The sequence below is a fragment of the Jatropha curcas genome, chromosome 11 (genome assembly GCF_041381405.1).
Source record: "Jatropha curcas cultivar XTBG-Jc1 chromosome 11, XTBG_Jcur_1.0, whole genome shotgun sequence".
NCBI lineage: Eukaryota > Viridiplantae > Streptophyta > Magnoliopsida > Malpighiales > Euphorbiaceae > Jatropha > Jatropha curcas.
This window is the reverse complement of record NC_143161.1, coordinates 7,426,760-7,443,644: the sequence shown is the minus strand read 5'-3', so window position 1 is coordinate 7,443,644 and position 16,885 is coordinate 7,426,760. Positions and strand designations below refer to the sequence as shown.

The following is a 16,885-nucleotide window of genomic DNA, read 5'->3' as shown; positions in this document are numbered from 1 at the left end:
TCTAGTGATGATTTTGGTTTAAAGTGGATAGTTCTGGTTTGGAACCATAGAAAACATTTTCTAAAAGAAATTTTCAATTTATTTTTTTATTTTTTTATAATTTTTAAAATAATTTTATAAATTTTTATTAAATTGGTTTAATTTTTTTAATAGGTATTATTATTTATTCAAGCTCTTGAAGTGATTATCTAATTTTTGGTCTCAAATCGGAATAAAATTGAAATTAGCATTTCAAAACCGGCTAAAAAATGACTGATTTTGGTTCTATTTTTTTTATAAAAGGAACTGATAATTTTAAAATCAAAACTAGTGATTTTAGAACCGTAGTAATATCGCCCATGTAGATAAAAGTTATTTTCGGGTACTCAACTGGTTTATTACAAATTTAAATAATTATAAATTGATTTTGAGAAAGTACATATTATAAAATTAACATAGGTGACTATTAGCTATCATATTCACTGTTAAGTGGATTTAATTGGGAATAAAAGCGAATATCTTACCATATATTATTATAGAAATATTGATATGAAAATTCCAACATTTGATCTTATAAATGAGTGTGAATTGGCGTAGTGTCAAATTTAAAGTATCGGTTGATTTTATAAATTCCAATATTTGAGTTGCACGTGGATCGAATTGATTGATTTAAAGTATCCAACTAATATGTGTGGATGAATATCCAATCTGATCCATAAAATGTTTAAACCGCAAATTATGTACAAGTTAGATTGGATACAGATTCATAGTAGACTTGTAACATCCCTTCCCGGTCCACCCGTTAACCCTAATGAACCGAGCCGAGACGCTACAATCTGGTTGAACTTATATCCTGTCATGCTGATATCATCCTGTATGCTAAATATGAATATAAAACACTCCCAATTAAACTTCAAACTTTCAATATCTCCAACTAATCATCATAACACAACAACACTTTATGTATATAGTCATAACTGTATAAATCCTATAGCATTTAATATCCAGCAATTAATTGCATTCATGATCTATATCAAGTCTTCATGACCTAATCATACCAACTATAGTAAAATATTTCATATTCAATCATTTCCTCCAAATACTTACACCAAAATAATTACATGCTTCAATTATATTTCCAGTCATATAAGCTCTAACAAATGTAATAATTATACATGCCATAAATCTTAATACATGCCATAATTCTTAATTATACAACTCTCAATCTACTACTCCCAAATTAGTCACTTTTGCTTTGATAGTACTCTTCAAGTCTTCAAGTAGCAACCACGATCTTCAACCTACGCGTGATAAAAATCGACGCGCTGAGTATAAAACTCAGTGGTGCTCATAATTCACATACTTAACAAAGTGTGATGTCAACTTACTTAAACTACAAATTTCATAAAAGCATTGAAAATCTTAGAATCATTGAATTTCAACATAAATGTATCTTTATAGTGAAGAATAAACTTCTAATTCTAACATAAATAATTGAGTTCTAATTATCTCATAACTCCTTTACATGAACCTTTGATCACACATATCATGATACTATCATGATCTTACCTGCTATTCATTATGCTGTATGAATGAAATCAATAAACATGTAAGAATACATAACAGTATATGTTCATTGTCTTACTTGCTATTCATTATGCTGTATGACTTATGCACTTTTAGTTACATCATATAAGTTATGATTAATAACATCTCATGACTGTATGGCTCCTTAAAGATTCAATAAATAAACTTGTAAGCATATATCGCATTATACTTTCATGATCTTACCTGATGTTCTTTATGCTGTATGAATTCTGCAACTTTGATTAAAACTCAGTGAATATCATAATGAATAAAGAAACATATAAGCACATACATATGTAGAAATAAACATGTACTCACAGATGGAATGTAAGCACACATATCATGATACTTTCAGTTTACCTTGATGATCTTTCTTGCTGTTTAGTATACTGTATGATTCATGCAATGTTATGTCAAGATATCTGTATGGCTCCATAAGGTTATAGTGAAACCGAAGTGATAAGAAAAACTGTATGAAACTGGATGAAACTGTATGCTTGGCTGCTATGGCCTATATAATCATATCCACTCAACGGCCTGTAGCCGGAGTACCAAACTGTATGGGGCGCAGATCTGCTATTCTATGTCTTGACATAGCCTTATCTACATGGTTTCTACCTAACCTCAATGAAGCATATTAATGGAATGACAATAGATAAAACAAAAGCATAGTAACTGTGTCATAATTTGCATGCTTGTGTCATGTTATTTTCACATGCTTGTGTCATAAAATTAACTGCTTCATCATTTCATAACCATACTGCTTACCTGTATGCTGATAGCCTCGCCAAGCGGGCAACTTGTGTCATGTTAGTTTCACATCATTTGCATGCTTGCATTTCGTGTTTATACATGTGTTCATGTTGTCTTTTTGCTTTAAAATGATTGAAGACATACAAGTTGAGAAAAGGAATACAATTGCATAGCATTCATAACTTCATACACCATAGTGTTTACCTCATTTCACATCATTTGCATGCTTGCATGTTGTTTTGATACATGTTCTAATGTTGTCTTTTTGTTTTAAAATGATTGGAGGCATATAAGTTGAGCAAAGGAATACAATTGCATTGAAAATGAAGTCCAAAAGAGCATCAGAACACAATTCGCGAGCGCGCCATGCAAAGTCGCGAGTGCGAGAAGTGCAAATGAGAGTCAGAGAGTTTCCAGACACAATTCGCGAGCGCGCAAATGAAATTCGCGAGCGCGCGACGTGTTTTCCAGCCTGCGCAGTCTGTACTCTTTTGGTCATATCTCTCAATATATAACTCCGATTTGGGTGATTCAAAAACCCATGTAAAGCTAACACATAGAGGAACAAATAACTCTTCTATGACACTTCCTAATTCCATCATTAAATAGGGTCAAAATCAAGGTGAAGTTACTGATAAATTTTCCAGCAAAACCTGTTTCAGCATGAACTCAATCTCTACTTCATTTATTCATTTCATCTCATGCTTTTTCACCATTTTCAGTCTTCTCACTCAACATTAAGCAACATATCATCTCATTTTCAACACATCACACAAATTATTATGTAAGGAAATGAATTAAACTAAAAGAGATAGCACACCTTTACTCCAAAAAGCTTAAGCTCTTCTTTTTAGCTTCCTTTTTCTTCTACCTTTGAGCTCACCTCTCTTGGATAGAATAGAAGTTGAATATAATGCTTGAATCCCTTAAAAATTGATGGAGAAAGGAAGGTGAACTAAGGGAAAGGAAGTAGATGAAGGAGATGAAGAAGATAAAGATGAAAAATGGGAAAGTGAATGGAAGTCTCGGTACATCTCCAAAAATATCATGATTTTGTGTGTAAAATTACCAAATGGTACCTCAAGTGTCAAAATAGTACAACTCAATACCTCAACTTTATACTTTAGTGCAAGCAAGTCCTAATCCTTATACTTTGATATTTTTGTTTCCTTCAAGTAAGTCCACTTCTTTTCCTTATTTCAATTACATCCCATTCTAGCCCACTCTAGACTCTAATGGATCGAACCGGATTTTGGATCAGCTCGACTCGACTCTAAGCAACGACTCGATTCAATAGAAAAATGGGACGTTACAAGACTGTTTGATCAAAATAAATGATAAATAATAAAAATAATTTTGCATAAAATACAACTATTTAACATGAATAATCAACAAACTTCTAACCAACAAAATTAAAAACGCCTTATTAAAGGGCCAAAATAAATGCTGGACTGTTATTGTTTGACGACTTTGGATTTAAGATGATCTTCATGCTCCAACAAAATTAACATAATTCAATTTGTTGATAAAATCCGGCCAGTCCATTTCTTCAGCTCTTCATTGGCGCCTATATATCTCGTCTTCTTCACAACCTATATATTTGGTAGGTATCAGAAAAGGCATATAAATTCGCATGATTTCACATTCAAATTGGGTCAAATCTTTCATTGCACTTCTTTCTATATTGTCAACACTAAACTGCCTCTCCGGCAGCGTATAATAAACCGAATTTGCTGATTTGAACCACCTCCATTCCCCTGATTTGCAGCACCTCCATTCTCCTTATCTGCAGCAGCTTCATTAATCTGATACTCCATCGCCGTAGTCTAGATTGTTACTTAAGGCTGCAGGAGAATTGTGAGTTGTTACCCCAGCCAGATATAGGATTGTATATAGCATTATTAAGTGTTCTTTCTTCTTCTTCTATCACAAATATGTTATTGTTGCTTCCAAAACCAAAGACTCATGATATATTCCATACAATCACTTTGCAGACCTGTCAAAATCACGTTCTTCTTGCAATTTTTCATTAAGCAAAAGCACACATACAGTATGATTAATATTATAATTTTTTTTTAACCATCCGTGTCCGAAGCTCATTAGCCCGATCAATCTAGATTCATGTCGGGCAGGCCTATAAAGAGAGGCAAAACGCTCACTTCACTTCCAAATATTTAAAAAAACTCCATGCCTGGAACTCCCTTCGAGTGTTATAAAGTCCTGATTTTGCCATTTCTTCTTTGATTTTGTTAAATATTTTTACCATTTTATTTTTGTTTTGTGGTTTTCAGGCTCCCCTTTTTTTTTTGGTTACATCAATACAGAAAAAATAAAATTTACATAATATCAGTTTTGTTTTTTTCTTATTTATATGTTTATGCCGTTCATATAAAACTTTACTAAATAACACAAGTGGTGCCTAACACAGAGTGTGCATATTTATAATATACCCTTAACGTGACATCAGCATGTTAAAAAATTTTTTAAGGACATTAATTTTTTCATTTATGTTGGGTCTAGTATAAATTGTGCCAAAAATATTTTTCGATATTTCAACAGAGCAGAATACATATGCCTATATATATATAATGTTTGTGAATAAATAAATTAATGATATTCATTATTTTTTGGATTTGAAGACAAAGTTAATCTAATTGTCAAAGTCTAATTTTTAATTTTTATTTTTTTGAGTAAGGGAGGGGATTCGAAGTCTGAATTTATTATCAAGTTATATATGTACTAACCATAAAACTTCATGCATAGATAATACAATTAAGAAACTTGGTTATAATTGTACTCTATTGGTTAAAATTGAGAACAATAATATTTTAGAATTAATTTAATTAAAAAATATTTTTAATGCGTTTCTCTCTTCCTCTTCTATTCCTGACAAAAGTATTCAACATATATATATATATATATATATATATATATATATATATATATATTTTTTTTTTTTTTTTCATGAAATCCTCGTTCTCATCACCTCAACATATATATAGTGTTTTTTTTTTTTGTCTTTTTTGTGTAAAATTAACGGAAAATCAGCGATTTGGACGTAAAGACTATATTGTGAGACGGAATCAAATCTTAGAGATGTCTGAATAATTTGACTAAAATATATGGATGGAATTATTAATTAGGTCAAAATTCAGGGACGAAATACTAATTTTCCCCTAAAATAAATTAATTCAAATAATTCATAATTAAACACATACATACATCTATATAAGATATTATTTACGGGTTGGATCCGATTTGCGGGTTTACCTATTGAACCAGTGATCCAACTCATAAATTATAAAAAGAGGCAATTTAATAAATGTCAAAAATTAAGGTTTCATATAAACCAAATGTTAGAAAATTTTAAAAATTAAGAGAATATCATTTTTAGTCAAAAAAAATAATAAATTTCACAACAACCTTAATGAATCCACATCACACTCAAACACACATACTATCACCCAAGTAAAAAAGCGAAGAAATAGAGAAGAAGAAAAAATGAAGTAACAAAATAAAAATAAAACGGAAGCAAAAAATAAAACGAACAGAAAACCAAGAAAAAAAACAGAAAAATGCAGTAACAAAATTAAAAAACTAAACAAATAAAAAAGTTAGGTATATATACAAAATAAACATGTGGTTTTGTTTCTGTAATCAAAGAGATAAATAGCCAAGCTTTTTCCATTCAACGATATATATAGTGTGTATATATATATATATATATATATATATTGAATATACACACAAATATATACGGTAAATACAATATGTATACATATACAAAACCAATTAAATACGGTGATATATATATATATATATATATGAATTAACACATTGAATGAAATCAATTAAATAATGTCTACGCACATATATGTCAATTCAAAATGCTGATGAATTTCATACAATAATCAACAAAAATAACTCATTTGAAACATAGAAATCTACAATAATCAACAGAGTTCATGCCTACTATTCAAACAAGAAGAAGAAGAAGCCTTTTAATAGTTTAGGTTGGGTTAATCATTAAAAATACTCTAAATTTTGCGGATAGTTTTAATTGTACCGTAAATTTCATTTTCTTCTTCTAATATCATGAACTTTAATTTTAGTTGCAATAGCATCATAATTTTAAATTGTATCTAATTTAATGAATAAAATATTATTTTCGTTAGATTTATGCTTTCTCTTATGGTTAGGTTAACTAAAAATTTACTGTTTAACAACGCCTTCATTAATATTGGTAGAAATTTAAATTCATAAAAAGCCAAGTAAAATAATAAATTTTAGTTAGTTATAATTATAGAATATTAGTTTAGGTATTTGTTTTGCCATTTTTTAAGCATGAAAATTTGTTTATATTCAAGTTAAATCTCTTATAAAAATATGTTTTGTTCATTACAGCATCATTTGATTTCTAAGGAATCATTACTTGTTGTCAATATCATATAAATAAATAAAAATATTTTATTTTTAGATGAATATATTATTTTTTATTTTAATATTTATAACAATAAAAATAAAAAATTATTTATATATAAGCAATAGTGATGTGGAATGAGTCTAATTTAGAAAAAAAAAAAGTTAAATTGGTCCCACAAAAATAAAATTTTATTCATTAAATTGGGTACAATTTAAAATTAGGCGCTATTGAAACTAAACTTAAATTAGGCGCTATTCATTTAGATGTACACATAATATTTTAATGATTTAGCCGTTTAGGTCAAACTAATATTTGTATAAAATAAAGTTTCAATATCTGATATGTACTATAATATCCCCTTATAAAAATAACCCGCTCAATCTAACTTATTATATTTTCAAACTCACTGGATTAGATTGAATCAGATTAGAACGGGTCTTGTGCAGCTTTAGATAATCAGGTTAGGACGGGCTATGTGCAGTCGTAGATGCGGGGCTCCATCAACCGTCCATCTAGTTTTGCCCCTATAAATACATATAATAAATTTATTAACAAATTTGTGTACATCTAAATATGTTTCTGGGATAAATAAAAATATCATTTTAAATGAATACAGAAATTCACTAATATCCATTCTGCTTCTATCCCTACCAATATGTATAATTTTTGGTTAATATCTAAATCTTTTAACATTGGCTTAATCATACTTAATAAGTCCATGAACATTAGGTTTAATTTTTATCCATCATCTCTTACTTCATTAATAATACGCATTAATATGCTTATTAGTAATAAAGTAAGAGATAATCCATATGTAACCTTCACAGACAATTGGTTAACAGACGAAACGAGGATAACATGATGGATGATTGTGTCAAAGAATAATCTCATTGGTAAATCAGCAGCTGTGCCCTTCCCGAAGTCTTCAAGAGGGTCTAGCTAAAAAATGACAATTTGCTATGGTGGCCAAACTTTTGTGGACACCAGAATTGGCTACAAGGCTTATGTGCTAAGCTAAGGTTCAATCACTATGAACTGTCCTAGAAGCTAAAGTCCCAGATTTGGCTGAACTTCTGTATTCTTGTGCTTCAAACTTTCATTTTCAGAAGTTGCAATATTGCAAAAACGATGTGTTTGTTATTCAAGCTGACAAGAAATAGTTAACAGTTCAGTTTCACAAGAAATGAAAGAAACCCAATACAGTATATAGTCTATAAATATAGATAGAACAGATTACAACTGGTTATTCAATAACTATATAATTATATCATATCCTAATTAATAGTAGCAGCAAACTGAATAACGCAGTTAAGTCGGTTTGCTGATTGGTCCAACAACATTAACATAACTCAATTTGCTGATAAAATCTGCCCACTCCATTTCTTCAGCCGACAATGGCTCTTCATTGGCGCCTATATATTTTGTCTCCGACACACCTACATATTTGGTAGGTATTTGAAAAGGCATATCATCTAGAGCAATTCGCTCGATTTCACATTCCAATTGCTCCAAATCTTTCATTTCACTTCTCTCTATATTACTGATACAAAACTTGCCCTCCAACAGCGTGTAATAAACCGGAATATGCTCATTTGAAACACTTGCTTCATTCCCCTTTTTTGCAGAACCGCCATCCTTCTCACTTGCAGCAGCTTCATCGACCGGATGCTCCATCGCTTGATTCTTCTAGGTCGTTATTTCTAAGGTTGCAGGAGCACTTGTTAGTTGTTACCCAAACCAGATATAGGATTATATATAGCATTGTGTTCTTTCTTCTTCTTCTTCTATCACAAATATGTAATTTTTGCTTCCAAAACAAAAACGCATGATATATTCCATTCATTCCCTTTGCAAGACCTGTCAAAATCACACGCACAGTATGATCTATATTGTAATTAATGTAAATTACAAATCATAAAATCTTGATTTTGTTTAAATATTTTTACCGTTTTATTTTGAAAGCCTGGTTGAATCCTTAGATAATACACGAAATTACAATAATACAAGATATAAGATGTAAAATCAATTCAGTGAGAGAGAGAGAGTCCCCTCTTATTACAATGAAACTTTTAGGGAAATGAATACAAATAACACAGAGTTGGCAAAACCAATCCTCATTTTATTTCTCTGTCAGATGGATTAACCCATTTTTGTTTTATAAGATTGGCCACTATACTTTTATCAAGATGATAAGCTCTAGCCAGAAGATTCGGATAAAGAGAAGGAACAGCTCCAAAAATAGTATTTGCTGAAGTCACCACTCCTGGATTTGACTGCATAATGCTGCTATAGCAACTGCAGGACGTTTAACAATATTAAACTGGAAGTGAATTAATCCAAACGGAAATACAAAAACATCTCCTGCCTTCAAAACTTTGACAAAAGCCTTATGATCAGGATTTCTTGTAATGAAACCAGGATAAATAGTTCCTTCCAATACTGTTATGATTTCTGATGCTCGAGGATGATGGTGTGGCGGGTTGACTCCTCCTGCTTCGATGTCAATGCGAGCAATGGACATTGCTAAAGTATTGAGCCCTGGTATTTCTTCTACCATTAAGAGATTTGTACGGACTCCGAGCTGTTCTGATGTTGGTCTTGCAATATTAAGCCCAGTACAGTAAAAATCGCGTGCTGTTAAATGCCTGGATCCTTGCAGAATTTTCCACTTACAAATACTAGTCAAAGATAATTCATATAGTTAATTAACTTGAATTGATTGTGAAGCAAGAAATTTTAGATTTGAATGGACTAATATGTTAAGAATTAATCTCAAATAATTCAATAATAACCTAGATCGTGCAAACCACTAGATTCAACAAAATAGATTGAATAAGAAAAGGTTGCGTACCTGACATCGTTGTTCGTCGATCTTGATGTATAAAATTAGGTTTGCAGCCTTCCAGAGAATTGAAGAATCGATTTAGTGGAAGCAATACGAAAGGAACGTAAAACTGAATCGTATTCAACTCCTCTGGGACCACGACCTTTATATACCTGTAGGGTTAATACAATTCCTATTTCGGTCCTTTAACGAAATAGGAATTATATAATGGTCTCTACACTTAATATCTATAATTAGTTGATACCTCAATAGTCAATTATTCACAATCAAGACCACATTTAAAATTGACTTTACAATTGGACTGCTGTACATATTTAATTTTACATATTAAGCCCACAATAGAAAATTAAATCCAACAATCTCCCACTTGGGCGAACATATGTTAAATAAAATACATACACCAAAATGAGCTCAACAAACGCAGTCATACAAGGTATCCAAAAACAATCTCGTCCATTAGTTATATTAGTTATATTGATAAAGAGTTGAAGAAACATTCGCCATATATCTCATGACTAAGTTCATCATCAACTACATTACCAATATCCCTAAATGACATAGATTCATTATAGAAGTGTAGCATGAAAACTACATGCAATGTGATCATCATGTCTGTTTCCAACTGGTCACCAACAAAAGTGAGATCAAGCAAAACAATAATAATAATACAGAGTGTAACCATCAACCAAAATGAGTACTCAACAAAATTTCATAATAAAGCATATCCAAAACAAAATAGAGCATTCAAAAACATAATGCATACATAAAGAGCAAACTCCCACTAAAACTAGACAGTCTCAAACAAAACGATACCCATATGAGCGGTGTGCTCATGGAAAACTTTCGGTATCACTGCCTTTGTAAGCGGATCTGCAATCATAGAGTTTGTTCCAATATGCTCTAAGGATATCTGTCCACTCTGTACCCTCTCCTTCACAGCCAAGAACTTAATCTCAATGTGTTTTGATCGAGAAGAGCTCCTGTTGTTGTTGGAGAATAAAACGGCTGACCTGCTGTCACAATACAACTTCAGTGGTCTTTCTATTCCACCTACTACACGCAGCCCAGTGACAAGGTTTCTCAGCCAAATAGCTTGATTGGATGCCTCATAAGATGCTACAAATTCAGCTTCCATGGTGGAGGTTGCTACTAGAGTTTGTTTCACACTCTTCCAAGAAATAGCACCACGAGCCAATAGAAAAACGTAGCCAGATGTGGATTTTCTACTGTCTTGGCATCCAGGGAAATCAGAATCAGTATACCCAATGATCTCAAGCTGATCTGATCTCCTATATGTGAGCATATGTCCCTTAGTCCTCTGAAGATATCTCATGACTCTTTTGGCTGCTTTCCAATGATCCATTCTTGGATTGTTGAGATATCTACCTAACATGCCAACTATAAAAGAAATGTCTGGACGAGTACAAACTTGAACATACATAAGACTTCCTACAGCTGACGCATAAGGAACCTTTTGCATTTCCTGAATTTCAAGTTCACTCTTTGGACATTGTTGATTACTAAATTTATCACCTTTTGCAATAGGGGTATCCAATGGTCTAGAATTCTGCATACTAAATCTCTTGAGCACTTTATCAATATAGCTCTTTTGTGATAATCCAAGAATACCTCGAGAACGGTCTCGATGTATCTGAATCCCTAAAACAAAAGAAGCTTCACCTAAATCTTTCATCTCAAAATGCTTTGAAAGAAAAACTTTGGTTTCATGTAGCAAGACTTTACAATTAGTAGCAAGAAGTATGTCATCCACATATAAGACCAAAAAGATAAACCTACTCCCACTGAACTTATGGTACACACAATTTTCAACAGCATTTGCCTCAAAGCCAAACGAGACAATTACTTGGTTGAACTTAAAGTACCATTGACGAGAAGCTTGCTTGAGTCCATAAATGGATTTCTTTAATTTGCATACCAGATGTTTTGGATCTCCAATTACAAAATTTTCTGGTTGTACCATATATATTGTTTCATCAATGTCGCCATTGAGAAACGTAGTCTTAACATCCATTTGATGAAGCTCAAGATCAAGATTTGCAACTAAGGCCATGATTGTCCTAAAAGAATCCTTCGAAGAAACTGGAGAGAAGGTTTCTTTATAGTCAATCCCTTCCTTTTGAGTAAAGCCTTTTACTACAAGACGTGCTTTATATCTTTCCACATTACCTTGAGAATCCCTTTTGGTTTTAAATATCCATTTGCAACCAATGGGTTTCTTTCCTTCAGGTAATTGAACAAGATCCCAAACTTGATTGTCTTGCATAGACTTATACTCTTCGTTCATTGCCTCAATCCACTTATGAGAGTCAGAACTCTGCATGGCATGATAGAAACTAACTGGATCATCATCTATCCTGTCTACAGTATCCTCATGTTCCTGAAGAAACACTATATAATCATCTGGAATAGCACTTCTTCTCTCCCTAGTAGATCTCCTCAAAGGCATTTGAACAGGCTCTAATTCTTGAGGTTGTTGAATTTGTTCTTGAGGAAGAATAACATTGTCTTGAATTGGATCTTGAATAGCTACAGGAGCAACTGGAGTCTGTACGCTATCAAAAACAACAAAAGGAATGAGAACCGAATCATCCTTACTTGGTTCCTCTTCAAAGACAATGTTTCTTTCTTTATTTCTCCCTCCAAAATCAACATCCTCAAAAAATGTTGCAATTCTCGTTTCAAAAAAAGTTCTGGAAGTAGGATTATAAAACTTGTAACCCCTAGACCGCTCAGAATATCCAACAAAGTAGCTGCTGATAGTTTTGGAGTCCAGTTTTGTTTCATTCGGCTTGTAAGGCCTTGCTTCAGCTGGACATCCCCAAACATGAAGATGCTTTAGACTAGGCTTACGTCCAGTCCAAAGTTCATAAGGTGTTTTAGCAACTGCTTTAGATGGAATCCTATTGAGAAGATAAGCTGCTGTCTTTAACGCTTCACCCCACAGAGACTCTGGTAAAGTAGAATGACTAATCATACTCCTTACCATATCCATAAGAGTCCTATTACGTCTCTCAGATACACCATTCATGCTGGGAGTACCAGGCATTGTATATTGAGGGACAATTCCACATTCCTGTAGGAAGAGCGCAAAAGGTCCTGGACGTTGTTCGCCTGAACCATCATATTTACCATAATATTCACCACCACGGTCAGATCGAACAGATTTAATCTTCTTTCCTAGTTGATTTTCAACTTCGGCTTTATAAGATTTGAACACGTCCAAAGACTCAGATTTTTCATGAATGAGATATAAGTAACCATAATGAGAATAGTCATCAATGAATGATATAAAATATCTTTGGCCATTTCTAGCTGCAATATGGAATGGACCGCAAATATCTGTATGAATCAGTTCTAAAACATTGGATGACCGAATGGCACCTAGTCTCTTTTGTTTAGTCTGTTTTCCTTTAATACACTCAATACAAGAATCCAAACCTGTGTAATCAAGTGTATCTAAGATACCATCAGAAACAAGACGCTCAATTCTTGATTTGGATACATGACCCAAACGTCTATGCCAAAGTACAGCTGAGTTATCAATATTCAACTTTCTTTTGGTACCTCTTGTAGTAACATGCAGGGATTCATGATAACTAGTATCAATGTCTAACATATATAGATTATCACATTCATTCAAGCAACCAGTACCCAAAACTTTTGAATTCATAGATAAAGTAAATACATTGTCTCCAAAAGAACAATGAAAAGCAGATTTGTCCAAAAAGGAAACAGAAATCAAATTCCTTCTAAAAGAGGGAATAACAAAAGTATCTAAAAGATCCAAAAAATAGCTAGTACTTAAACATAATCTAAAATGTCCAATTGCCTCTACTTCAACCAGATCGCCATTTCCCACATAGACGTATCTTTCACCGTCAGTTGGCTTTCTGTAGTTGAGGCAGCCCTGCAATGAAACACTTATATGAGCGGTAGCACCAGAATCCATCCAATAAGTGTTTTTAGGAGCTGAAGTTAAATTAACTTCACAACAGACTAAAACAAGGTACTTACCCTTCTTTGCAAGCCAAATAGCAAATTTAGGACACTCCTTTCTCAAGTGATCCGTCTTTCCACAAAAGAAGCGTTTTGGCACATAAGGCTTCTTTTGTACTGGATCTACAGCAGTAGCAGCAGCAGGTTTCTCAATAGCCTTTTCAACAGTCTTTGCAAAAGGCCTCTTTCTTTTCTTGTTCTTGCCCTTCCCAGCTGAAGAAACAAAATGAGCACTCTCTCTTTTGTTAGAATTCATCTTTTCCTCCTCATCAACACAATGAGAAATGAGCTCGTTAAGAGTCCATTTATTCCGTTGACAATTATAGGAAGTCCTAATTTGTCCATACTGAGAAGGAAGAGAATTCATAACCAAATGGACTAAAAGGTCATCTGGTAAAGCCATACCCAGCTCCTTCAGTCTCTTTGCAATCTGAGACATGCTAAGAATATGCTCCCGAACACCACCATTGCCAGCAAACTTCATGGAGGTTAATTTTCCTAAAAGTGTTCCCACTTCGGCTTTGTCATTCTTGACATAAGCCCTCTCCAGCTCGGCAAGATAGTTTTGAGCATTGTTCTTTTCAGCTGAGACAGAGTCTCGAACATGTTCTGGGACTCCTTTCTGCATGATCATCAGACCTAAGCGATTAGAACGCTCCCACTTCTCATACTGAAACCTTTGAACATCAGTGCTCATATCAGTAAGAGGAGCAGGTTCGTCCATCCTGAATGCAAGATCCAAATCCATACAGCCCAGAAAGATCATAATGTCTGATTTCCAAGACTCAAAATTTGATCCCTCAAGTTTAGGGACACAATCAGGATTAAATGACATGTTAGCTGACATCAGAGAAAATAAACAAATAGACAAGTATAAGCTCACAATCCACAAATGAAACAATTCACATAAGTAGAGATCAAAAAATGGAAATAAGATACAGACACAACATTAACATTCTCATCTTTGGATGTAAAACATTAACTTGTAATAAGTATCTCAACGCAGCAATCAAATATTGATAACATAGTCCTGACAAATAATAAATCTTCCTTTGGGCCGATATATTATTGTCATGGAAAATAATCAAACAATTATCACATACTTATTGCCAAACATGTATTCAAAACTCAGCCAGATAGTAACCTCCCTTTGGGCCGATTAACTATCCGCAACGAATTCTAATACACCTGTCTAATATTCTAAAATAAATCAATTCAAGCAATAGAGGTCACTTTGGTGACTTATTGATCAAATCAATTTATTTTAACAAATATCAAACACAATAGGGACTTAATCACTCCAAATTTAATCTCAAGTCGACAAATTAAATCATTTAATTGTAATTAAAACAAAACAATTGCAATTAAATGAATTGATTGTCTAAATATTCAATAATCTAAAATTATTTAGCCCAAAAAAAAAAAAAATATATATATATATATAATCTAGTCTTTAAGTCACTAAATTAGAGACTAAGTTATAAAATTGGACTAAATAAATTTGAATAAATAAAGTTCGGGGGTCTAATTTAATTAAATATATGTTTATGGGTCTATACGAAAAAAAACAGAAAATTAGGGGGCCTAATATGAAGTTACAGAAACTTAAGGGTCTAATCTGAAGTTATAAAAAAATTAAGGACCTAATACAAAATTTTCCAGGGACCTAACTGTAATTTTCCATCCCTAACCCTAAAAACACAAATCATCAGAGACGGAAACCTCCATTCCGCCGACTCTCTCCAAAGAAACCAGCCTGTTTCTCTTTTCTTTTTTTTTTTTTTTTTTTTTTTTTTAAAAAAAAAGATCCAGCCAGCAAAAAAAAAAAAAAAAAACCAAACGAACAACTAATCGTTAATGGCGTTAGTTCAAAACCTCTTACCTGTTCTTGGGAATCCGAAGAACAGTGAGAACAATTTTATTTATTTATTTATTTTTTATTAAACAAAACCCTCAATCCGTAAACAGTAGGGTAAACAAATAAAAAAAACATACGAAAATCAATCTAAAATCTAGCAATTATGCACAAGGCTCTGATACCACTTGTTAAGAATTAATATCAAATAATTCAATAATAACCTAGATCGTGCAAACCACTAGATTCAACAAAATAGATTAAATAAGAAAAGGTTGCGTACCTGACATCGTTGTTCGTCGATCTTGATGTATAGAATTAGGTTTGCAGCCTTCCAGAGAATTGAAGAATCGATTTAGCGGAAGCAATACGAAAGGAACGTAAAACTGAATCGTATTCAACTCCTCTGGGGACCACGACCTTTATATACTTGTAGGGTTAGTACAATTCCTATTTCGGTCCTTTAACGAAATATGAATTATATAATGGTCTCTACACTTAATATCTATAATTAGTTGATACCTCAATAGTCAATTATTCACAATCAAGACCACATTTAAAATTGACTTTACAATTGAACTGCTGTACATATTTAATTTTACATATTAAGCCCACAATAGAAAATTAAATCCAACATAATATTCATACATTTTTCATATCTTTCAACTATCCAATTAAAGTACTAATAAGTATAATTTTATAAGTTGAAACATTCAAGGGATCAAAATATTAGTAGTGTCACGAAATTTTTTCGTGAAAAATACATGGGAAATTTATGTATTGAGATTCAAAATATGTTATAGGATTATTTATCGATATTCAATGAATTTTATGTTACAAACCAAATTTTAGCTAACTTTAGGAACAATATATCAAATTATGCTTTGAGGTTGATTTTCAAACTTTAAAAGCTCAATTAACTTAGTTGCCTCCAATCCTAAGAATTTAGTTGGTTGGTAAGTGGTTTTAAAACTCTACCTTATTAACTGAAATTTGATTCGTGGTGTCTGACCATAAACTAGGAGTTTTTTTCTCTCAATTAGAAACCTCTTACACCTTGTTTGGAAAGAAAATGAAGGGAAATAATGAGAAATTATTAATTTTTTTATATTTATTTTTTACACTTGTATTTGGATATAACAAGGGAAGAAAATAAATTTATTTTCCTCGGTAAAATTTTAGAGAAAATAAAATAATATTATTATAAAAAAATATTATTATTGAAAATCGACAACTATACACTCGTTTATTTTAAATAATAGATCTGATAAAATAAATGAAATATTAATTTCTTCAATATTTTCTCTCAATCCAAATAAGGTAAAACACATTTTTCTAAATATTTGTATAGTTATTGTTATTTCTTCAAAAAATTACTTTCATCCAAACAAAAACTTAAATTTTGATGTGGATGGTAACTAGGTAC

General features: G+C 32.1%; 1 pseudogene; it reads right to left on the bottom strand.

Moving 5' to 3' along the window:
• Nucleotides 1-8,697: 8,697 nt before the first annotated feature.
• Nucleotides 8,698-10,980, bottom strand: LOC105642882 (germin-like protein subfamily 1 member 20 pseudogene; annotated as a pseudogene).
• Nucleotides 10,981-16,885: the final 5,905 nt, after the last annotated feature.